At 42.9% G+C, this 24,733-nt stretch overlaps 1 protein-coding gene across 1 annotated transcript in view; it reads right to left on the bottom strand.

Annotated features, from left to right (window-relative positions):
• Positions 1–24,733, bottom strand: part of LOC127189402 (guanine nucleotide-binding protein G(q) subunit alpha) — a 225,327-nt gene that overhangs the window by 17,256 nt on the left and 183,338 nt on the right. The gene's annotated exons all lie outside the window — the stretch shown is intronic.

Below are 24,733 nucleotides of genomic sequence, written 5' to 3'. Positions count from 1 at the left end.
CTAGAGCAACCAACACTCTGAACTGTGAAGCCGTATCTCTCCAGCCTGAATGAAGTGCCATGAATGTTCACACTAATTTTCCTGGTGAAAAGACAGATAAAGAGCAAATTAAGAAATACCTATTGGGCCAGAGAAATGGCTTAATGGGTAATGAGCTTGCTGCTAAGCCTGACATCCTGAATTTGATCCCAAGCATCCACATGATGGAGAAAGAAAAATGACTCCTACAAGTTGTCATTGACCTCCACACACTTGTCATGATCCACTTGAGCATGGTAAATAAACAAATATGAAAAGAGACAAACATGCTTAGTAGAAAAGTATTTTCTGGTCATATTAATTTGGAATTATTTACTGACAATTCATGCTTAGAAGGTTTATGATGAGTAACAAAGCACAGGCAGATAGAAAAAAGCTAAAATAAAGCCTCTGTATACACGTCACAAAACTTCTGAGCTTAAACTTTACTGTCTTTTGTCTTACAATTCTCCCACAGAGTTTCTAATTTTCTTTTTCTTTGAGGGGGAAAAAAAGCTTCTATTTTCTTTAGAAGAGTTTTAAATCATTTGTTTAATATTTAATCTCAGGGCACTGTATTTATTCAGGTGTTGCAGACACATAAAAAAAAAAAAAAAGCTTTCCAGTTGTGTTAACCCACACCTGTGGCATTAAAATCAATAAAAGTACTGTGAAACAGTCCTTCTATAAAGATGGAGACATACTTTTCATGTCACCTGAGGCTACTTTTAAAAAGTTATGCTTGGGTTGGAGTGGGTAAAGTGCCTGCCATGGACATGTGAAGACCTGAGTTCAAAATCCCAGAACCCATGGGAAGCTAGGCATGGTCTCACCATTCTGTGCATGATGCCATATAGCCCACATACATACACACACCACATGCTCTCACATGCACACAGCAACTCCACACCCTTCTCAGTTAATGGGAGGCTGACTAGTAATAATCTATGTGCGACTCACTCTGTCCCCACTCAACTTCCCTATTTCTGATCCACTGGCCAACAGAATCAAGGGGCCAGGGAAACCTTACAACTCAAGCCACTTAGTGTGACTGGAGTCCTGCAGCGCCCGCTGACCTGCAGCGATTTCCACCCAACTCTGTCAGTGTTGTTATTCTGACAGTGCCAAGGCCTGGCATTAGTAACCACACTCACCAACTGTCTAAAAAGTCAGGCTCTTTAACTTCACTTATGTGCAGCTTTAAAAAAACATTATCCGAAAACTCCAGTGTTCCACTACGTTCTGCATTAACAAACTTTGAGAAGCAGTGCACATTTTCTTTAAATTCCAGATAATATATAATGTCCACATGGCAGTAATTAATATGAAAGGTGGAAACGGTATTACAAATGTTATGAGACAAATACACCCACAAAAAGTTAAGAGCTTACTATAAAGTGTTACTTTTTATAATTTAAATATTTTTTCAGAGTTGCTTTTACTTTTTTATCATGAGAAAAATTTACTCAGTGATTATTTTTCAAGATTTTAAATAAAATAGTTTATTTTATTTAGTAGTAAGGCTAAAGGGCCTTATTACTCAAATTGGGCAGTCAGACAAAAATGAAACAAAGTAAAAGCAACAATAAGACCCAACAAATCTAGAATATTAATGCTCTACTTGGCACAAGACATGTGCTCTGGATGATCCAAAGGAGTGAAGAGCTTTGTGAAGCTAGGAGGTCCAAGATAATGCACTGCAAATAGCACCGGTAGATATAGCCAACAGACACAAAAAACTGCACAAAACCAGGTCCTCCAGCCCTGGAATGGAGGAGCAGGTATCATGAAGAAAGGTTTGAGGGAAAGCATCAGTACACAAGCAAACACCAGTGATTTACCTGGGAAACACCTGGGCAAAAGATCAGAGGGGGCAGTTAGCTCAGTGACAGCTTGTACAGGCCCTGGCTGCAATCAGTATCAGTGTACAACACACACACACACACACACACACACACACACACACACACACCTCTCGACACCAAAACCAAACCAAAACAAAAGCCAATGTACAGATGGGCGTGGTGGTACACACCTTTAATCCCAGTACTCGGGAGGCAGAGTCAGGCGGATTGCTGTGAGTTCTAGGCCAGCCTGGTCTACAAAGCCAGTTCAAGACAGACAGGGCTACACAGAGAGACCCTGGTTTCGAAAAAACAAAACAAAACAAAAGCCAATGTACAATCTCTGACCATATTAAGCACCATTACAGGTAGCCAGTAAGTGCATGGTTTAATAGCTATGCAAGAACCTATAAGATTGTAAATCTCTGGGGCTAGGGCTGAGGAAATGGCTCAGCATTTCAGAGCATTTGCTGCTTTTGCAGAGATCTGAGATGTTGCTTTCCATTACTCAGGTCTGACAACTCACAACTGCCTGTAACTCCAGCTCCAGGGATTCAACATCCTCTCTTGGCCTGTCTGAGTACCAGCATTCCCCACCCCCATGGGATAAAGTAACTGTGAAGGTCTGCAGACAATATAAATGGGTGGAGAAATATCTTAACTTGTAATTATGGATATGCTAGAAACTATAGTATTTCTACAATAGGGCTAAATGATCAAGAAAACATATAGCAGAAGTTCCAAAGAAATATTAAATGAAACTTTCTTATAATTAAATCTTTATGCTGAAGTTGCCATGATTGTTGGCGTTGTGTATATGTTTCAGTGCGTTTGAGGGAGTGGTAGTGGTGGGAGATCGGCTGTGTCACAAACTATCATTCTTTGTCAGAATTACCAGATTAAATAACATCGCAAAACCTTCCACAGAAAACAAGCCCGGTATAGTGAACAGAAGAACCATGAATCCTGAAATGCCTTCATAATGTCTTATATCTGAAAATGCTATACCCAACCTAACTATCAACTAAGTGTGAGGACAGAATATATATGGTTACACATGGATGGGATTTCAAAGCTTGCAAAGGCCTTTTGGAACTTTCTTTGCTCAGGAAACTACAGGATACAACAAGACTGAAATGAAAACATTAAATAAAAAAGAGTAATAATATAGGATCCAAGAATTGTGAACTCAACACAGGAAAAAGGTTGAATGAATTTTAAGGATGATGATGAAGTGATGGCTCAGGATGACAGCTTGTAGGGTGGAGCCTTAGGTCTGAAATTACATAGCTTTAAAGTCAATATTATTTTTTCCCTCTACTTAGCCATGGTGACGGTATCAACCCTCAAAGGATTAAGAAAATGTTACCATTCAAAATATAGGGAGTAAGTGAAGACCAGAGTGAATGTGTGTTGACAGAAGCATGGTCTCAGTGCCGTTAAAGTGGCAAAACCTTGCCCAGGTGAGGCTCAGAGGGATGGCACAGCCTTTCTCTGGTCCAAGTGGGTATGTTGAAACTGTGTGCAAAAAGTGACCACCTCAGCTATCTTCCTCAGCTATTCAAGGTTAATGAAGACTGCTCCTCTCCAGAGCCTGCTCTTACCTTGATTAGCTAAACCTGCCTCCTTGTTCAGGTGCATAAAGTAACAGTACATTCCTGCTGAACTATACCTAATAAAAAACTGAGCTTCTGGGGTTGTGGCTTCTCCAGCCCAGAGCCCAGATCACCAGATTCAATATTTTCTGTGGGCCTGGGTGTTTGTCTTTATTTTCTTGCTACCCTGTCATGTTCTTGAGGCACAAAATATGCAATGCTAGTGAGCATGCCTTAAGCTTAGATGGAGCAGGACCACGTGGCACAATGAAAGGCGCTTAGGGACATCCTGGTTGTTAATCTTTCCTGATTAAGAGTCTCATTCCACTTCACTATAAGATGAAAGACAATCCAGTGACAGATGGACTAACAAGAGTCAGTGTCTTCAGCTGTGTTTTTTTAACAGAATAATTCAGTACTCACCTTTTCACTCAAACCTGCAACTCACTGCGACTGAAGTCGCTTTTTTTTTTTTTTTTCTCTAAAGCTGTCATTTCAAGGGACTGACGATCTAAATCTTAGGCAATGAAAACACAGTCAACGGCTCAGGCTTTCCTAAACTGACCGTGAATGTGCTCATGGATTCACCATTGTTCTGGGAAATGGAGATAGCATTTTAATGCTCACTCTCCCAGTGAGCTTTTAAGGGAGAGATGGAAGTTTGGAGAGCCTTATTCCTAAAGTATGCCCTACAGTAAATGTGAGGCATAAACTGCTTCCCATTAAAACATCATAGAGGGTGACAGGAGAGAGCTATGAAGGATGAGGCATTTCACCGCAGGCATTCCTGGCTACAAACTCCCTTTCTGGGTAATGGAGCACTTTTGGAGTAAACAGGATCTCTTTTTTCATTGTTTAGTATCTTCCAGGAAGGTACCAAGATCTGTGAATGCTCGGAACTAGATAAAATGCTGCAATAGCTTTCATCTAGCCTGCACATCCACACATTTGAAATAGTCCCTAGAACAACTGTATCAGTTAATACAACACAAATGCTGAGCAGTCACTGAAGGAATAACAGCAACAACAGGCTTGTGTGCGAAGACCCTTTTCATTACTAAACATTTTCCATCTGGGCTGGGTGATTGTGGCTAAGAAACCTGGGGTATAGAAGGCTGAATGTATTTACATGGTAAATGATAATATTTTTCTTTTGTCACTGGGACAGGTCTTCTAGGCCAACAGCTGTTGGTGCAACTGCACTGAATACAATCCAAACACATGCATTGGCAACTCTCTAAAATAGTGTTTTCCAAACAACTGATTATAGTAAAACAACAGTTTAGATAGCAACCTGGACTAGTCACTGACAGAAACAAACCAGCACACAAATGGAATTAGTTTCACAAAAACAATACTTGTCTGCACAATATGATACACATTCTATTCTACTCAACGTCTTTTGTTCCCCACAGATAATCCAGCCTTCTGCACGGAAAGGCTTATTTAGCAAGATTCATTAAATTGACCTCAAGCCAGGGATGGTGGTACATGACTTTAATCCCAGTCCTGAGAAGGCTGAGGCAGAACGACAGGGCAAGGTCAGTCTAGGCCACAGTCTACATGTAGCAAGCCCTAGCAGGGCAAAAAAAACAAAAACAAACCTGTCAATTCTTTCTTTTCTATCCACTTAAAAAGAGCCCCAACAACCTCAATTACACTGGCTCTTGTATTTATTATAAGATTAAATGAAATATGGATTTGATACGCAACCTTTTAAACCTATAAAATATAAAAACCAACGAAGCAAACTTAATCTGCCTTTTTCCTGAAGTTTTAATCCTAGTTCAATTTTAACTTAACTAGTATATGGAGAAGTCATAATAAGAAAAAAAAAATCATCAAGAGAGCTTGGCCATTACAGTACAACCTTGTAGTCATTTTCATGCTACCATCTTTAGATAAAGAAACTATGAATCAGTCAGTCCAGGTCATTTCCAAGAGGGCATAAAAAACTAACCCCATCACCCTTATTCTGCCTGAGAATGTCTGTAATTTTCTTTATTGTCTCTACCTTTCTTGAAGCCTTCCCAGGCACCAAGCTGGAACAACAATCCGTTCCTCCTCTGAAATGCTGACCATGACAGCCCTCGTAACATTAGCCTCTATGCAGGGGTCCTTGGCGTGTGAGTTAGTTCTCTTACTTATGACTCCCAGCACCCAATCAGCCTTGTGGTGGAGTGAAGAATATTTTTTTGGCTGAGTGAATAAACACTTTCAGAAGGGGAAATGGACATGTATCTAAATAACCGGAGGTGTTGCGGCTCTTGCTTGCACAGTGATTCAGCAGTGGCCTGAGTGGAGCTTTCACAGTGCTTTGGCTGTGCACATTCTTCTTGCTTACTGCACTCCTTTTTGATGGTTTTAAGAGGGATGCCTGTGTATAGACAATAGAGTCTTGCTTAGTGATCGCAAGTGAGCCAGCAGTATCGCCAGTATCAGCCTAGCACGGGGTCAGTGACAGCCTACTTTCCTCAAACTTCTGCTAACACTGTACTTCTGGAAGACCTCCCTAGCTCTCTGTGGTTTGGTCCATAATATGCACTAGTTTCTCATCTTATGTCAACATCAGAAATGCCCTAGGCTGGTGTGGTGATTTGGCTGAGTGGAGTCCCCGCAGGTACATATATTTGAATACTTGGTCCCCAGTGGGTGAAACTGTTTGGGAAGTATAGTAAGGTGGCTTTGCTAGGGGGAGGGTTCTGTCACTGGGGGTGGGCTTTGGGGTTTTAAAAGTTGACCACAATCCCAGTGTCTCCCTATCTCCTGCTTGTGGGTCAGATGTGAGAGCCCAGCTTGCTGCCATGCTTTCCCCACAGTGATGACTCTCAACTCTTTGGAATCCTCAGCCAAATAAACTTTTCCTTCTGTAAGTTGTCTTAGCCGTGGTGTTTGACCACAGCAATAGGAAAGTGAGGCCATTCTGCTACACTAACAGACTGTGCTCAGTAGATGGAAACAAGTAGAGAAACTCACAACTAGACAACGTGTGATGCCACCATCACATCCCTCAGGGATGAGGGACCTGTGTGGAAGACGAGGCAGAAAGATTGTAAGAGAGAGAGAGGGAATGGAGGGCACCAAGGAAACAAGGCCTTCTGAATATATGAATGTATTCATGGAGACTAGGGCCTGCACAGGGTCCCAATGTTGAGAGGGGGGAGTGGATACAAGCCCACTCTAACTCAGAAGCTATCTCCAATTGATAACCTAATGGTTTTTTCCAATGGAATCTTACTGGGTACAAGCCATACTTAAAGGTAGGGCTCATACCCCGTAATAGATGGCCAACACAAAATGAACTCAATGGTATTTTGCAGGTTTTCTATTTCAAAATGCTTTGTCTGGAAAACAACAACAACAACAACAACAACAACACCTGCAGATCTTTTGCTTTTATAGTATGGTCTTTGGTTTTGTGTTTTTATGGGATTTTTGTGTGGGCGAAACTGCATGTTTCTACATCTATGTCTTTCATGTGCTTTCAATTTGTCTTTTTTCCTTTTTGTTTGTTTTGTCATCTATCTATCTATCTATCTATCTATCTATCTATCTATCTATCAATCATTAGAGATGCCTATTTTCTAATGAGAGACAGAAAAGGTGCAGAACTGGGTGGACGGGGAGGTAGGAAGGATCTAGGAGGAATTATGGGAGGGAGAAACCATGTTCAGAATATATTATATGAAAAAATCTTTGATAAAGTAACTACGATATGAAAACTCAACATATGTCCGTTGTGTAAATAGTAAAATGAAAAAGTAGGTGTTATAATCCTATGTAAGCAGCACACATGCTTAAGATAGCTGAGTCTGTTTCAGAGAATGCAGTGAAGAAATGACCTGAGTAACTGGTTAGCCAGGATAGGCAGAAAGTTATCATGGGAGTAGCAGGCATTTGGGGGTGGTCAAGCTGAGGCAGCCCGCAAAGCTCTGCTGCCCCCCTGTGGACACAAGCAGTAGACTCTGTATGGGATGGCAGCTTGGTAATAATAATAAAAAAGACCTTTTACTTCCTGCAATTTCAGGTTGATGGCTGTTGCTAGGACAACTAAGCAATACAGCAAGGAACAGGGGCTTCAGAAGAAATCCTCCAACCAATCGACAACAACAACAGCAGCAGCAGCCCAGATCCCCTAGCTAAATTTATTATATCCACTCTGTCAGAACCTGTGTTCTGCCAAGGGAAATGCACAAATTAATGTGAAAGGAGGAACCCAGTCCTTAACGTGCTGGCTGCAGTGTTCAGGCTGAAATAGACCCATCTCCTACAGAAAGCTTGGCAATGCCATCCTGGAAACTGCCTGACCAAAGGACCAAAGTCTCAGAATACACGAAGAAATACAAACACCAATTAAACAAACAACCCACTCACACAACCAACCAACCAACCAAACAAGCAAACAAAACCCGAATCCAATGCCTGTGTGTCAGCCTGGTAGGTATTTCTGTGTGGAGCTGACTTGTCAAGCAGCTAACAAAGACGAACATGGAAAGGTCTCTGGGTGAGACTACAGCTAAGGTCCTGGGTACAGAGGGCAAGAGCACTCAAATTTCCCCTCATAAGGAAAGCCTGATGGTCTGAGGAGATTCAGGTGAGACCCTGAGGGTCTCTAACCATCAAGGAGCACTCATTCCTGTCTGGATGGAGCCACAGACACTCGGTAAATACTAACTAAATGATTGCAGATGCCAGGTTGGGAGGGTTTCACGCAACTGACCTAACAGAGCTATTGGTTCCCAGCCAAGCACCTAGGGTTGGAGCTGGCTGGAAGGCTGAGTGTGCACAGATGTAACCTGTTCGCAGCAAACCCACCTGCAGCCTGCAGAGGCCATAGCAGAGCTCGCTCCCAAACCCACATGGGTGTTTGGTGACGCTAAAGCTAGAACTCAGTTTCTCTCCCTGGCGCTTAGGCTTTTTGTTTCCTTGTTATGTTGTATCTGTTGTCTCTCATTAGCCCTATAGTTCTGACATACTTCTGGAAACTCACTGAATTTTGTCTTTTAAATTAAAGGTGATTTAAAGTTTTGGCATATTTTAATATTTGCATTCTTTTAGGGGAGGAGTTGGTTGTTTTGATGGAGGGCTTTTGTAGATGAGTAGTTGAGACCACGTGATCTTGAAGTCATACTGCTCAGGTATATTCTAGTTTTTCTGTACAGCTGCGGTTGCTACACTATCGCCCACAACATACACATCTGTCGGGAGCCGCTCCGCCATTCTTCACAAAAGCCCTTATGGCCAGTGCGCATGCGCAAGCACGTTACGCAGGCGGTATGCTAATTAGGTATTCTCTAGAGCACCAATCACGAGAAGACACGTCCCTCCACGCCTCCATAGTTCCTATATAAGCCGGGGATTTTACGGGGAGAGGGTCCTTCCCCATCTGCTATCAAGAAGAGCTGTAACAATAAAAATCGCTGCCAGAAGAATCCTGAGTTGCCGCGTCTCCTTTATCGGCGAAAGGTGCGCGCGACAAGTGGTGCCGAAACCCGGGACCTGCCGACCCCTGGGTGAAGGAACGACTTGAAGGACCCCTGACTGCTCGTCGGAAGAGGATTCAGAACTGACGGCGTGAGAAGCCTAGGCACTTTTCTGCAAGGTATGATTTCTTTTGTGTGGTACGGTCCGCTCTTGCTGTGTTGCCTTTGTCTTATAAAAGATGAAAGATACAGAGAGACAGTTAGCGAGGGACAAAAGGCTTTGGCCGACCACCAAGGTAGTCTATCAGAAGCAGAAAAGGAAAGAGGTTTAAAGAAAAGGAAGAAACCTCAATCAAAAAGATCCGAATTAAAAGGGAAACTGAAGGAGGGAGAGAAAGAGAAAGCCAGTGGGCTGTATCCCGTCTTAGATGAATTTAAAAATCTTAAAGTAGAATCTTCCGCCTCTGAGGAGACGTCTTCAGAGGACGGGGACTTGGGATCTGCCTCAGAGGAGGACGAGTTAGATCCTGAGGAGCAAATAGAACTGGATGAGGAGGCTGCTAAATATGAGTCAGAGAGATATGGGGTTGATCCGCCATTCGCCCCTAGGTGTAGACCATCAGCACCTCCTCTAGAGGAGAAGGTGATGTTGGTAGAAAATAAAAGGATGACAACGAGACCTAAGACAGCTAGCTCCTTGATTCCAATGGAAAGATGTAATTGATAACAAATGGAAAGGCCCGGATCCAATATTAATAAGATCCGGGGGAGCTGTTTGTGTTTTTCCACAGGACCAAGAAAATCCAATTTGGGTGCCGGTGCGGCTGACCAGGATAGTGAAGAAGGACGAGAAGGATGGAGACCCCGCTGCTGGTTCTTCTGAATCTGCTGATACTGAGCCCGGTGTTGAAGACACAAGAGATCCGATGGGGAATCTTGTCAGTCTTTCCCGTACCGTTGCCAGTGAGAATGGGAACCTTCTTTAATCCCAATTTGATACAATTATGAGAAATTTGAGACTTTCCATAATTCATGTCAATTCCACCCGCATAGACCCTTCACTAGCCAATAATCTTTCTTCTTGGTTGAATAGAGCTGTATCTTTTGTTAAAGAATGGATGGGGATGGGGTCATTTGGCCTTATGTTGGCGGCGGGACTAGTTTTCTGTCTTTGGTTGCTCTGCAAATTTAGAAAACAACAACAACGTGACAGAGTTGTGCTTGCGCAGGCTATGCTTGCTGTAAAACAAGGGGCATCTCCCCAGATTTGGCTTAACATGCTCAAACACTGAGACACTATCTTGGTTCTAGCATTCCTGACGGGCACAGGTTCCCATTGCACCAGGATGCTACAGGATAGACCTGTACACCTCCCAGGGCTCGAGTTCCCATTGCACGGGACTTCAGGTGTACAGGGTCTCCGTCCATGTGCCCACCTTGATCGCTCCCTACTGATGAAGTGGAGAGCTGGATCGGTCAATTCATGGCTTCAGTTTGGCATTTTAATTTGAAAATTAAGGGGGAGATGTCGGGAGCCGCTCCGCCATTCTTCACAAAAGCCCTTATGGCCAGTGCGCATGCGCAAGCACGTTACGCAGGCGGTATGCTAATTAGGTATTCTCTAGAGCACCAATCACGAGAAGACACGTCCCTCCACGCCTCCATAGTTCCTATATAAGCCGGGGATTTTACGGGGAGAGGGTCCTTCCCCATCTGCTATCAAGAAGAGCTGTAACAATAAAAATCGCTGCCAGAAGAATCCTGAGTTGCCGCGTCTCCTTTATCGGCGAAAGGTGCGCGCGACACACATCCACTGAGACAGACACCCGCACACATGTACACATTTACACCCTGTATAATGTCAACAACAGAAGGCATGATAGACATTATTGAAACATCAATGTAACCGAATGATTAGAAAACTCATCAGACAGTGAGATTTTTAACAATATTAAATTGCCTTGCAGACTTACTGAATGGAGCTACAATTTCCTAATTTGAAGCAACAAAATTAAAAAAAAAAAAACTTAAAAACTCTTGTCATGATTTTACCTTAAAAATCACCTTCTTCTTAGCTATTGGGATTTAATGTCAGAGTGAAGGAAAATTTTTCTTTTGAAAGCAAACTCTTATCTTTTCCTGAGACCCCAATGGATACAGAATTGTGGATTGGCCAAGTTAAAGGGGGCATTCATTCAGGAGAGAATGCTAGCGGCTTGCTGCTAGGGGTGGAGCCTGGACAGCTGGCTGTTTTTCAGCATTGACCTTACTGCTATGGAAATGCTTTACTGACCAGGGCAGTCAGTTACCAAGTGTCTCTCTGAGGGAGCCAGAGCTTCTCCAGGGTGGGGTGGTGCCTCATGCATGGAGCGTGACATTTGACAGCCAACAGTCCCCGGGGTTGCTCCTGCCATGGTTCTTGGAATAACAGGTGTTTCGCATGAAATCAGCTCATCTAATACTCGAAATCCTCTCAACTTTTAGCCACGTGTTTCTTTTAACGATCCCAGTAAGAAGAGCAAAAAGGCTGAGCTGCTCCTGTGCGCCTTCAAAATTGCGCTGCCAGCCGTGTAACACATTAGCAAGATTTTGGTGGCAGATACAACATGGTCTGGATCCAGGGGCAAAAGAGCTCTTTACAGGAAAATGTGGACAACACACTGTAGAGTTTTGAGAAGCTGAACTTAGATGGCAACCTGGAAAGAATTCTCACTAACCTCCATAGCGGGCTATTCACTGTCTAAATGTGTTAATCCCCCGGTATATAACACAACAGTCATTTTTGACCTGTTCTAAGAAGTTCCTTGATGTCTTAATCCTCACACAGTACAAACCCTGTAGAACCTCTCCCTCAAAGAAACTGTGTAATTCTTAATTAGAAAAAGTGAAATCTGAAATGATTCAAATTATGAAACACTGAGTATTGACATAATCGGAAAATTCCACTTATGACCTCTTGAGAAACATTGTAGTCAAAATTTAATAGATAGGTTGTATCAAATTGACTTTATGCTAAGTATATATGCGTATACACTGTAAATAAAATTCATGATTAGGTTTGGATCTTATTTTCAGATATCTTATATATAAGCAAATATTCTAAAGTCCTTAAAAACAGTAACTGCTAACCGAGTGCCAGAAGTAGCACAGTGGCAGACAGAGCATTTGCAGGCACAGAGCTCCCGGCTGGGTCCCAGTGCTGCAACAACAAAACAAAAAACCTAAGGACCACTGCCAACAAAATCCAAAATGGGGACTAGAGACTTGGCTCAGCAGTTAAAAGCACCTGTTGCTTTTGCAGAAGACCCAGGTTCAATTCCCAGCACCCACATGGTGCTGAGGGCACTGCATATACACAGTGCACATGCATACACGCAGGCAAAAGTACTCCCCCGCATGAAATAAATCCAAGAAAGAATTAAAAATAAACCTCAAACAGACAAGACTAAGATTCCTGAAATGTAAGACCCTGATAGCCCCAGCACTTGTGATAAGGAACACCCAACCTGCACGTATGCAACAATGCTAATATACAACTTATAGACCCCACCGAGTGAGACATTAAAGAGAACAATAGGTTAACAGAATGACTGTGGCAACAACCTAACTAAAACATGAGTTGCTTTATTTATGAAGAGTCTTTTTTTTTTTTTTTTTTTTTTTTTTTTTTTGCACCACAGATAAGAGCAAGTAACTAAAACCCGAGAAAGAAAATCACTGCTAAAAGAGAGTCGCTATCATGGATCCTCCAGGTGTCATTTGGAAACACTCTGGAGAGGCTTCGGATCAGCTGATGGTGCTTTTACCAATGCAGGACGAGCTGCATGCAGCCAAGACCAAGGGAAAGGGGAGCAGGGAAGTGATGCCGAGGCCCAGTGCTTCCTTAAGAGAGAAGCCATTCCCAGCTCTTCAAGGAGCTCTGCTTTGGGATTCATGGTTCTAGCAGCCGAACTTTCCTTCCCAGGTAATAAATCCTCCAAGGAAAACTCTGCTCAGGAAGGGGAAGGGATGATGGCCTCATTTCCACTCTACAGTTCTGAACTTCAAGGTTCCCTATCTGTGCAAAGAGACAGGGAACTGAAACCCTGACTCTCTCGCTCAGCTTTACTCTCCTTCCCAAGAGATCTATGCAGCTCTACCCTCATGAGCACGCCATTTCCGCTGGTTCACGCTGTGCCCTCTCAAAGCTACTCCCCCCATAGCTTGCCGCTTTCTGACGGCAGCTGGCTAACTGCTTTGGTCTCTTCACCAACCAGAGGTTAAAGACTAAGATGTAAGTGCTGAGCGCATGCCTGCAAACTCATGTGCCAGCCTGAGTTGACTGGAATTTGAGAAAACAGAGAGTCGCCATACGACTAACTGTTCCTGTGAAATGCAACCTAAGAGTTAAGACTTGTCAGCACTTCAGCAAGCACACTGGGAATACGCTACACTCTTCCTTCAGCAGGCGAGGATCTCTCATCACAGGCACAAGAAACAAGGTGTTAGCTCTTCTTATTTTTATTTCTTAATTTACTTGTTCTTCAAAGTGGATTTAAATGTCCACTACTGTGGCACACATTTAAGGTCTCAGGCTCAGTTCTGTTCCCCTGCCATCGCTGACACCTGCGGCCAGCATGGCCACTCTTCCCATCACTGGCTAGTGCTTCAAGTCCAGAACAAGCCGACTGGACTCACGCACACCCCTCCTTCAGTACCCCGCCCAGGAAACCATGCCCTTAGCCGCAGGACGACTGCGCAAAGGCCAGGCATTTTGTTGATACCAGAAGACTGAAACGGAGGAAAGGTGAGTGTCAGAGGCACTGGCTGGACGGGTGCAGGAGGACACGACCAGCAGAGCTCAGACTGCAGTGTGTGTGTGCTGAGTTGGGGAGCTCAGAAAAGGGAAGTGGGGCTTTGGCCTGCGCTGTCTTTCTTAATTACCATGCACTGTGGTAACAGCATACTCGTGAGTCTTCAGTTGCCTATACCCCAGGTCCTCTCCTGTGAGACCATGCCTTTCCTTGTGACTATGCTAACCGACACACTTTCTAGGAGGGCGAGAGATTACCATAGTAGGACCAAACATGGAAAGATGCCAGTTACATGCAGTGCAAGCTGGTTGACTTTTACAGAGTTCTCACCTGTCTCCCCTAACTCAGCTGCACTCCATCCCCAGGGTTATTCCTTTCACCCACTAGATCTGTCTGTGTGTTGGACCATAACTAGGTCCTGTTCAGTTTCATTTGCTGTGCACTAGTTTCCATCTATTTTATGATTAAAAAAAAAAAAAAAAAAAAAAAGGAAATAGAGGATACTCCGAAACACGATAGGCTGAGGTGAGTCAAGTTTCAAGCTTTAGGCAGGAGTTCATATTTAATGTGTCATTCCAACATTAACGGGAAACTTGTTGAAAACTTGATTTCCTAATCTGTATTTAATGATCTTTCAAAACGGCGGCCATAGGGTGAGCACCCTGCATGTGTCTGCAGCTTCCTTTCTCGAGAGACAGTGCTACCTCATGTCTGCAGTGTCCCCAGACTCGCCAGCAGTGGCAGCATGGGTAGGTGCCAGAAGCACGGATCAGGTGCCAGAAGGAAGCAAAAGCCTTGGCCAGACTACTATCAGCAGTGGGAGGACAGAAAGAGACAGCAGCTCACAGCCTCAGGGGCAATTTCTACACATGTGTCTACTCTGCTCAAATAAACATAACTGGCTTATCTGTTTGAATCAGTTTTGGAGGAGGGTGGGGGTGGAACAGGCATGGAATTTATCTTTAGAGTTTTATGATACCATTTGATGCTGCAGTTAGAGCACCACCTAGTGGACATTTGTGTGACCTAACTAATGGCCGGGTAGTAAGAGGTTACCATCACAGGCGTGGCCATTTATTAAAAAGAAGCAAAACCCAAAGGTCACTTCATACGGTGTTTTTTTTTTTTTTTTTTCTTTCTTTTTAACTGTATCTGATAGCTGCTAAGTCTACTGGCTGCTCCCCTGTAAAGCTGGTGTATTTTCACAGTGGAGTAGGATTCAATTTCACACCGGAGTGAGATGCAAACGCAGATACAGCGTACATAGTCTATGCATACCATGAGTCGTGAACAAACCGTGAAGTAAAATAAGCCAGTCAGAAGAACAGTCCTGAAACTCGGGATAGTCACATGCACAGATAAAGAGGGAAGGTGAACTCATGGTGAATGCCTGTAGGGGTTCGGTGTGGGAAGATGCAGAAGACCTAGATAGTGGTGGCAACAGCCAACAGCAACGGGCATGCTCACCACACTCCTGACCTCCACACTACAAGCCAAAGTGGACAGAAGAGTAAGTTTCACTTGTGCGAACTGTAAAGATACTTAGCAGTGTGAAGCCTTTCTCTTAAGTTTGTGTGTGTGCTTGTGTGAGGTATGGGCACATGTGTACAGAGGCTGGAGGTTGATGGTAGATGCCATCTTCTATCTTTCTCAGTGTTTTCTAGTTCACATGCATCATTAGTTTATATATAAGACACACAACTCAGAGTACATTGCTCTTGGTAACTACGGAGGTGCCCTCAAAGGGCTAATGTCTACTTACAAGAAGCGTGGAGAAAATAAGTAACACTGTGGTCCTTCGCAGTTTTACACTAATAAGGTACATGTGGTGGTGGTGGGCACAGTCTGCTTTCCTTTGAGTCTCTCATCTCCAGATGAGAGAAATGTGCTGATTTCTTATGCAAAAGCCCAGCTTGGTGGGCTGTGGATATGAATGCTAAGATGTTCAGATGCTGGGATGGTTATAAATTGCTCTGTGGCCACCAGCAGTTGCCCAAGTACGTCTCACAAAATAACACCCGGAAATGTCATACACAGAGGGAGAGAAATGAGTTATTGCTTCAAGTAAGTGCACTTTGCTCTTGTTTGCAGCAAGTTACACATCAAGTCCCTCTGAGGGTCTACAGGAGGCATGGCTCAGCAACCGAGAGTAACACAGCTACTCTGTCCTGCCCAGTGCCCTTCTTTTCCAAAGGCTCTCTGCTCTCAAGCCCTATAGAAAGTTTAATGTTCAAAAATCTAATTTTTAGTTTTCTCCATGAGGCTTGTAGTACAGCCTGCTAAAATTGGATGAGAATATTGACATGTCAAGCAAAGCATTTCTTTTCTGTTTTTAATATAAAAAGAAAAATCCAAGATGACATAGTTGCCTAAAGGTGAAGGAACAATTTCTATGACAAAGTGGTCTGTTTTCATCGAGTTTTCTTTATGTTTTAGCGTAGCCTAATACCCATGAAGTCATTTGGTCCACTTACTGTACCGTCTCTCCCTCCTGCATGGGACCCTGGACAGAATTCCTACCTGTGGGAATCCACTGAGTTCTAATGCTTTAAAGTTGGGGTTGTATGTTTGGGTTCTGGATAAACAGCATAATTGCAGTTATCTCTAACTGCAGTTGCAGGGGACCTGATCTCCTCTTACGGCTTCCACAGACAATGCATGCACATGGTATACACATACGCATGCAGGTAAAACACCCATACACATGAAAATAAATAAAATCACAAAAATATATTTAAAAAGAAGTAGCAAACATTTTATTAATGAGTAGTTGCATCTTAATAGTCATGTTGTTTTTAATAGTTTCTATTTTTTTTTTTTTTTGTATTTTTGTACCTTCTCTCCTGTTAGCTTGAAAGGAATTTTCTGAGATGAACGCTTTCATGTTTTCAGCCTCCATACTGCTTCTCATACTTGAATCTTATTTAATAAACAATGATTAAATCTATTCGATTGAGAGCTCTCTTTCTCTTTCTCTCTCTCTCTTTTTTCCTTTTGGTTTTTCGAGACAGGGTCTCTCTGTGTAGCCTTGGCTGTCCTGGACTCACTTTGTAGACCAGGCTGACCTCGAACTCACAGAGATCTGTCTGCCTCTGCCTCCCGAGTGCTGGGATTAAAGGCATGAGGCACCATGCCCGGCAAGAGGGCTTTCTTAAAACCAAACTAGCAAGCCATGTTTTCGGATGGAAGTTATATTTACTTGATATTTGTGTGTTCTAGGCAGTTCACACATTATCCATCTCAGATTCCTCACAATACCAACAACATGGCTGCTCCCCTCACAGGTTCATGTTTTGAATTCCCAGCTGCCAGCTTGTGATCCTATTTTGAAGAGAGTGGGCATTTAAGAAGTGAGGTCTGAAGCTGGGTGTGGTGGCACACGCCTTTAATCCCAGCACTTGAGAGGCAGAGGCAGGCGGATCACTGTGAGTTTGAGGCCAGCTTGATCTACAAACTGAGTCCAGGACAGCCAAGGCCATACAGAGAAACCCTATCTTGAAAAAACAAAACAAAGGAGAGAGATCTGGGTGGTGGAAGTGAACCTCTGCATCCTGTTCCTGCCTACTTCTGTTTCTCTGGTCTGGTGCCATATGGAGTCTGCCACATGTTCCCCCCACCCGAATATGAACCCCACTACACCTTCTGCCCTCTGAAACCACGAGGCCTCCAAAAACCTCCATCCTTTAGTTGTTTTTGCAATGCATTCTTTCCCAGAAATGAGAAAAATACCCAATAGTTTAAGCATTTACGTTAAAAGGGTTGGCACCCCGCGACAGCAACTGTGCAAGATCACTCAGCTTGTGGGTGGGCCTGCGACTCAAGCAGGGCAGCTGGCTTCATTCTACTTCATTGTTTCTTAGGGACAGCTCAGAAACATGACGTCATAACTGTCCAATATTCCAGGAAATAAATTCTTGTCTTACTGGTGTGTGTGTGTGTGCGCGTGCGCGCGTGCGCGCTGCATGCACGTGAGTGTACAGGTGTGGTGACCCAATGGCACATGTGGAAGTTAGAGCAGGATGTGCAGAATCTCCGTCATTTTTTCCCTACTGCCCTGTGACAGCGTCTGTCACTGCATGCTCACTGTTTAGACCAGGCTGATGGCAGGAGTGCTGACCCCCACACACCGCCATTACAGGTATGCACACCCACACCTGGGCTTTGTTTGTAGATGCTGGTGAGCTGAACTCAGGTCTTCATGCTCACGGCTCTCGTGCTTGCTCTCACCTACTGAGCCGTCTCCTTCATTATTCCTTAATATGTGTGTGTTTTTAAGTGACACCTCAGATTGTATTATTTAGAAATAAAAAGCAAAACCCATAACCCTGTTACTTTCCTTTATAGATAATGTTATTGTAGCATATTCAATCAAGGTGACAGAAGAAACCCTAAAAACGGCAGTTACGTCATACAGGCCTGTGTCACCCAGTCTCTGAGGGGGGCACTTCAGGCAGCCTGGACATACACACACATGTGCTATTGTTGTAGAGAAGGGAATAAGCAGCAGCTTTACGTTTTATAGAATATGGATTTCCTGTTATAAGTTCTTCTTTCAAACAAAAGGGAGAAGCAGATGGTACTGAAGACTCCATCTGGTAATCTAGATTCCGGCAGGTTGGGACCCGTAGCATTTCATTGGGAAATCTGTACTACTGGGCTGAAACTCTTTGAACTTGTCCCACCTAAGATGGACAAACAAGTGCTGGGAGAAATCCTGCACTCATCAAACTGTCTCTCTACTCCAAACAACTCCTCAGTAGGCATCATTTTACTTGTTTATTCATTTATTTATATATGGGTATAGCTGTTTTGCCTGCATATGTGTGTGCGCGCCGCATGTGTACAGTGCCGTGGAAGGCCAGAAGGCACTGGATCCCAAGCACCGGATCCCCTGAGACTAGAATTACAGACCACCAAGTTGTAAGCCACCATGGCTGCTTGGACTTGAACCCGGGTCCTCTAGAAGAGAAGTCGGTGCTCTTAACTGCTGAACCATCTCTCCAGCCCCATTATTTTTAAGGTGTTTTGAAGACAATTCCATATACTCAGCTTCAACCAGATATCTGTATTACTTTCCACATTCATGTGTATCTCTGTGTTTTCTTGTTGAAAACAATTAGAAAAACTCAAAACTGCCTTACAGGATTATTTTTATTTAACCATTTTAATGGATAACTCTAAAAATATTTCAATTTAAAAATTTCAATCATATGGTTAATCTATGCAGTGTATTTTTCATAGAAAATTATAAATGTAAATGAGAAAAATGAATAAAACATAAAACAAAAAATAACCAAACTCCAGCTACTCAGAGATAATACCTGTTAATAATTTTGAATCTTCAATATCATCTATAATACAGAGCATACATATCAATTCTATATAATAAATACCTGCAATCAGGGTTGTGGCTCTTCCTGCTTAGGAGATGGCAGGGAAAATCATTATGAATTACCTCAGGTGTTGTTGAGAACTAAACCATCAGAACTTAAAACTACTGAGGCTTTATCAGGGCCTAATCGGCCTGGGGTGGACGATGAAAACCAGCTTCGCCCAGCTCCAGCCTTCCATGTGGACAGAGAGAAGTGGTTATGGGTGATTTTATGGAGTGAATGCAGTCTGACAACTGTCTGGCTAGGCAATTTCTGTGTTGTACAATCAACAGCATACACCTCCATGAACCTGGATGGCACAGTCTACCACATACACCTGCTGTGGGGGACAGCACAGCTAGCTCTGAGAGTATAAAGCCAGCATTTAACTGTAGACTATGGGGAGATTAACACTATGACAACTATTTGTCTATCTAAACACAGAAAAATACTAGGTGACAAGAATTTTTCAGCATCATTAGCAATAGTATTGGAATATCGTCGTATGTTCAGTTTTCTCCTGGTGGTAGAGTGTGAAGCAAGGGCCATGCCTGTGTCAGACAAATGTTCGACCACTGGCTATATCCCTAGCCCCACAAGAAATATTAAGATGTTCTTTCCCCCTTTCTTTTATATATAAAAATGTATTCTTAGCTAGGCATGGTGGTGCACACTGGGAACCCAAGCACTTGGGAGGCAGAGGTAGGAGACTCACTACAAGCTAGGGGCCACCTGATCTACATAGTGATCTTTGTAGTCTGTATATGTGTGTATATTCTACATTTAAATAAGCAAAAATAAGTTAGTGGATAAATGATACAAGTCTAGGCCTCTGGCTCAAGGTCATATAAACAGTGACCAGAAATGTCTTTCTAGGTTGGGCATGCTGCTCGGTGGTAAACGCTGGCTGGCACAAGGCTCTGGGTTCTGCTTATTAAAAAAAGAGAAGCAAGAACAGAGATTGAGAGGGAGAACAAAAATGAGGAAATAGAAAAGCTCAGAAGTTGAAGGGGTGGAGAATGAGGATAAACAACAGACAAGAGACTAAAAATGACAAAAAATGAGAGCTGTGAGGTTTGACACTAGAAGTGATGCACCTTTCAGGAATACCCTTGTTTCTCAGTTATGAATCAAGCTCAGTGAACAAAGCACATGATCTTATTAAGAAAAAAAAAAAAAAAAAAGCTGGGCATGGTGGCACAGGCCTGTAATCCCAACACTTGCGGGGGCAGAGGCAGGTGGAGCGCTGTGAGTTGGAGGCCAGCCTGGTCTCCAAAGTGAGTCTAGGACAGTCAAAGCTACACAAAGAAACCCTGTCTCAAAAAACAAACAAAACAAAAAAACCAAACAACAACAAAAACAAAACAAAACAAAAAAACAATAAAAAGGTTAAAACCACCAACCTAATTTGTGAGACCATACTTTTAAACACTTCTAAGTCTTTCCTTCATGTCTTTCCTCTAGAATTAGGATTTCTTTTGAATATTTAGTCACTATTTCCTACAAAGCAAAGTGTCATTTGAAAATTACCAAAAACCTATTCAGAATATTCAGAGAAGGAAAAAAAAGTATAATGTTCACACACACACACACACACACACACACACACACACACACACACACACACACAAACCAAATGCATATCCTTGATTGTTTAAGAGTTCAAGATCTAATGAACATAGAAACATTCTGAATTGTTGGGGCAGGTCCTGTGTTTGCCCAGCATTGTCTATGAAGGTGACGAGAGCTCAGAGGTCCAGGGGAGGTAGTTCAATGTCTTGACAGGAGAAGTTTCACTCTGCTTCCATGCTCTTCGCAGTGACAGGCCTTTTGCTCTTTCTTTGTGTTGTAAACCCAGAGGGGGGTGTCTTGGCCAGAGTCATAATCCTTGTCATAATGCACCCTAGGTAACAGCTTTTAAAGAGGGATGAATGTAATTGTATTAAAATAATCTGCTCTGTCTTTTTCCTTATCAACTGACAAGTGCAGAGTCAGCTTGAAGGATTAGTGTCTATGAGGACCAATGCTGGGAAATCCATCTTGAACAAAGGAAGGCCTGGGTTGGGTGGGGTTACCTTGATACTAAAAACAAAATAAAACAGTTTAAAATAACTTGTCATGACCAAGTCAGAAGGACTAATCAGTTGGACGTGCACATTAAGAAGAATCGTGGAAGCTGGGAGTGGTACAACACGCCTGTAATCCCAGCACTCAGGGAGGCAGAGGCAGGCAGGTCTCTTTGAGTTTGAGGCCAGTCTGGTCTACCAAGTAAGTCCAGGACAGCCAAAACTACACACAGAGAAACCCTGTCTCGAAAAACAAACAAACAAACAAACAAACACAAAACAAAAAAGAAGGCTAACGGAGAAGGCAGCATGCTCATTCATGGACCAGAAAGCTAGAGATACAAGACTGAAAGCCTCGTTTGAACACACAATGACACAACTGGCTACCTTCTTGTTCTGGGCTTTTAGGGGCTCTGAAACAGTGTGTCTCTGAAAGGATTACAGCAGAATAGTTGGCTGCATGCTGGTATGTTAACACGGGGAAAATAGGAGAGAAAAGAGGAGGCAGAAAGCAGTGCAGCACTACAACCTTGGTGTCTAGCCCTCTGGTTCATGTTTATTTCCTTATATGGAGACAACGGAGAAGAGGAGAAGACATTTATTCGCCAAACAATAGGAAGGCTGAGTCTCTGCACAGACAAAAACAGATCTGTGTAAAATTGCAGAGATTAATACACAATGTTTGCAAATAACTAAAATACAACTAAAAGGAAATCATCTGGAACATTTCTCTGTGTGTGCTCCTGTATTTGTATGTATTTGTGCCTTTGCCATCTAGCTTTTTTTTTTTTTTTTTTTGAGGGGGAGATAGGTTCTCTCACAGGCCTAGAGCTTGCCAAATAGCCTTGGCTGGCTGGCTAGAAAGCCCCAGGGATCTGCTGGTGTCTACTTTCTCAGAATTGGGATTACAAGCATGTGTTACCATGCCCATCTTTATACATGGGTTCTCGGGACTGAACTGAGGTCTTCATTAGCTCCCCAGCCTCTACAATGTCTTAGCTGCTTAACTTGTGGTCTACAGTACATTTTCCAAAGTTCTGCAGGATAGAAAGAAAGGCTATCAGAATTTACTCCCAGGTTTCTCTCAAATATATACCAAGGGAGGCACAATCAAGTCTGCTTTGAATTACAGTTATAAGCATCACACTTTAAGCCCAAGAGCACACTGTTGGGAGTTTATTTTTGTTTTGTCTCACCCAAACCAGGAAGCTTGAATTCCAGAATTCTGTAGTTCTGAATTACTTTAGTGGTTTAAAAAGCTGGAGGCAATGACATTGCATGTCTTACTACAACTGAAAATAAAATAGATCACTCCAACATGAGCACATGTTTCTAGGAATGTGCCCTACTCAAGGGGGCTGGCTATGGGCAGTGCTGTTACACTTGAGGATCAGCTCCAATGCTACCAGCAGACTTGATGAAGGGCTGGGGAAAAGCTCCGAAGTGGGTGTAACTTACCTCACAGAATTAAGAGCTCTAAAAGAGAAATGGACAACGTGTGCAGGTTACATTTTTGTCAACTTGACACAAGCTCTGATCATCTGGGAAAAGGGAATTTCCACTGAGAAAATGCCTTCATCATATTGGCCTGTGGGCACTTTCTTGATTAATGATTGATGTGGGAAGGCACAGCCCACCGTGGGTGATTCCACCCCTGGGTAGGCGGTCCTCAGTGGCTTAGGAAAGCAGGCTGAGCAAGCCACAGAGGAGGACAAGTCAGTAAGCAGCCAGCCACAGAGGAGGACAAGTCAGTAAGCAGCCAGCCACAGAGGAGGACAAGTCAGTAAGCAGCGCCCCTCCACAGTCTCTGCTTCAGCTCCCGACCGCAAGCTCAGGCCCTGGCTCCCTTTCATGATGGACTATCAACTGTAACATGAAATAAACTCTTTCTTCCCCAAGTTGCTGGTGGTTGTAGTGTTTGTCATAGCAATAGAAAGCAACCAAGGACACAGTTTTATCATCTTAATCTGTGGTATCACCTTATGAACCAAAGCCATGCTTTTGCAGTGAACACCTACCTACATACTGAATGACAACTTACTGGTAGAAATTTGAGGATGTTTGATGAAAAATGTCACTGAACTAATATACTTTTATACCAACCAACCAATAAGTACAGATTTCTATTATAACATCAGGTGAAATCTGTAATGACCAAATAAACAAAAAGCCTGCCTGTTGTGCTAGATTCAGTGGGCAAGTTAAAAGTGGCAAGTTGATTGTCATTACATTATAACATGCAGTCCTTTATAGATAGAAGATATTTATTGGACATAAAATCTGCATTGGTAGGTATTTATTTTACCCTTGCTAGTATGTAAGCATAAGTACAAAATTACATGTTTTTTTCTATCTTCTGTGTTGGCGACATTTGTAAAATTTATTTTAGTGGATAACAAACTGATTATAAGAAATAAAGATCCACATAGCAAAAGTCTCACTGTCTTTGATCCATGTGCCTTATTCTGACAAAAAATAAAAAATAAAAAGCAAGTGTACTTTTTAAGCTTCTTTAGGGCAAAGTTAATTTTTTTCCAATTTTGTATCTGCTTTGTTATGCTGGTACCTACAACATAGTCATGAAACCATAGGCATTTTATGATGTCAAAAGTATGCAATCTATTCAAATTTAGTTGCCAAGAACCACAGACCAATACATGGGCACAAGTACAGATTATGAAAGATAAACAGATATAATAGTAACAATTCCCAATGCAATTGCCAGCTCACATTTTGATAGTTGATGGTTATATATTTTACCATGCCTGTAGCCACTCTGCATTTCAGCTCAGGGGCCAGTGGCTGACTAATAGGCCTCAGCTCACTGGTTAATGAAAACCCCTGCATACTGGGTAGAAACTGTACTGAGAGTATTAACACCAGCCAAAAGATAAGCTATCTTTAAAAAGACCAAGAAACCAGGAATTCTTATATACCTTAAAAAAAAAAAAAATGCTAAAGTACATTCTGACGTGCCAGCTATTAGTTTAAGCAACTGTTGGGGATTTCTCTCTTCCTTCTACCTTTGCTCAACAGTCGCTGGCCTAGCCACCTATCAGCTCTGACAGGATTATTAATGGAATCTCCATTCAGACACAAATACTTTGAACTCAACGGCTCAAAGACTGTCTCCTACACCCCTTAATTATCCTCCCTACAGTCAACTCTGATTCATCAAATCCATATTTGCACCCATTAACTTTCCCTGCAGCACAGAAGAGGTCATGATTCAAAACCAGCTCTCCAGACAGAGGTATGGGGTACAGCTGCCCAATCGCTCCCTGCTTAGTAGACTAAATTACACAACAGCGAAACAGTAGCAGCAGACCGGTTGTGTTACCAAGGCACTACATGGCTCCACAGTGAACTGATTTTGAACCCAGCTACAAAGTTATTCATACCTGCCAAGCGAAGAAGGTTCTGCATATCCACCCGTCATGCAGACAGTGTTTTAAACAAAGGGAAAGCAAAACAAAACAGGCTGATTCACTCAGCACTCCCAGGTCTATCTGCAAGGGAGGCTATGAAAGGATCCTGTGATTGGCCTAGGGGTTTCCATATTTTCATTTTCAGAGCCTCTGCATAATGTGAAAAAGCATCAAACTGGCTCTAATTAGACCCG

The sequence above is a fragment of the Acomys russatus genome, chromosome 5 (genome assembly GCF_903995435.1).
Source record: "Acomys russatus chromosome 5, mAcoRus1.1, whole genome shotgun sequence".
In the NCBI taxonomy this organism is placed as follows: domain Eukaryota; kingdom Metazoa; phylum Chordata; class Mammalia; order Rodentia; family Muridae; genus Acomys; species Acomys russatus.
Note: the sequence above shows the minus strand (reverse complement) of the source record. Positions and strands in the feature narration are given on the sequence as shown.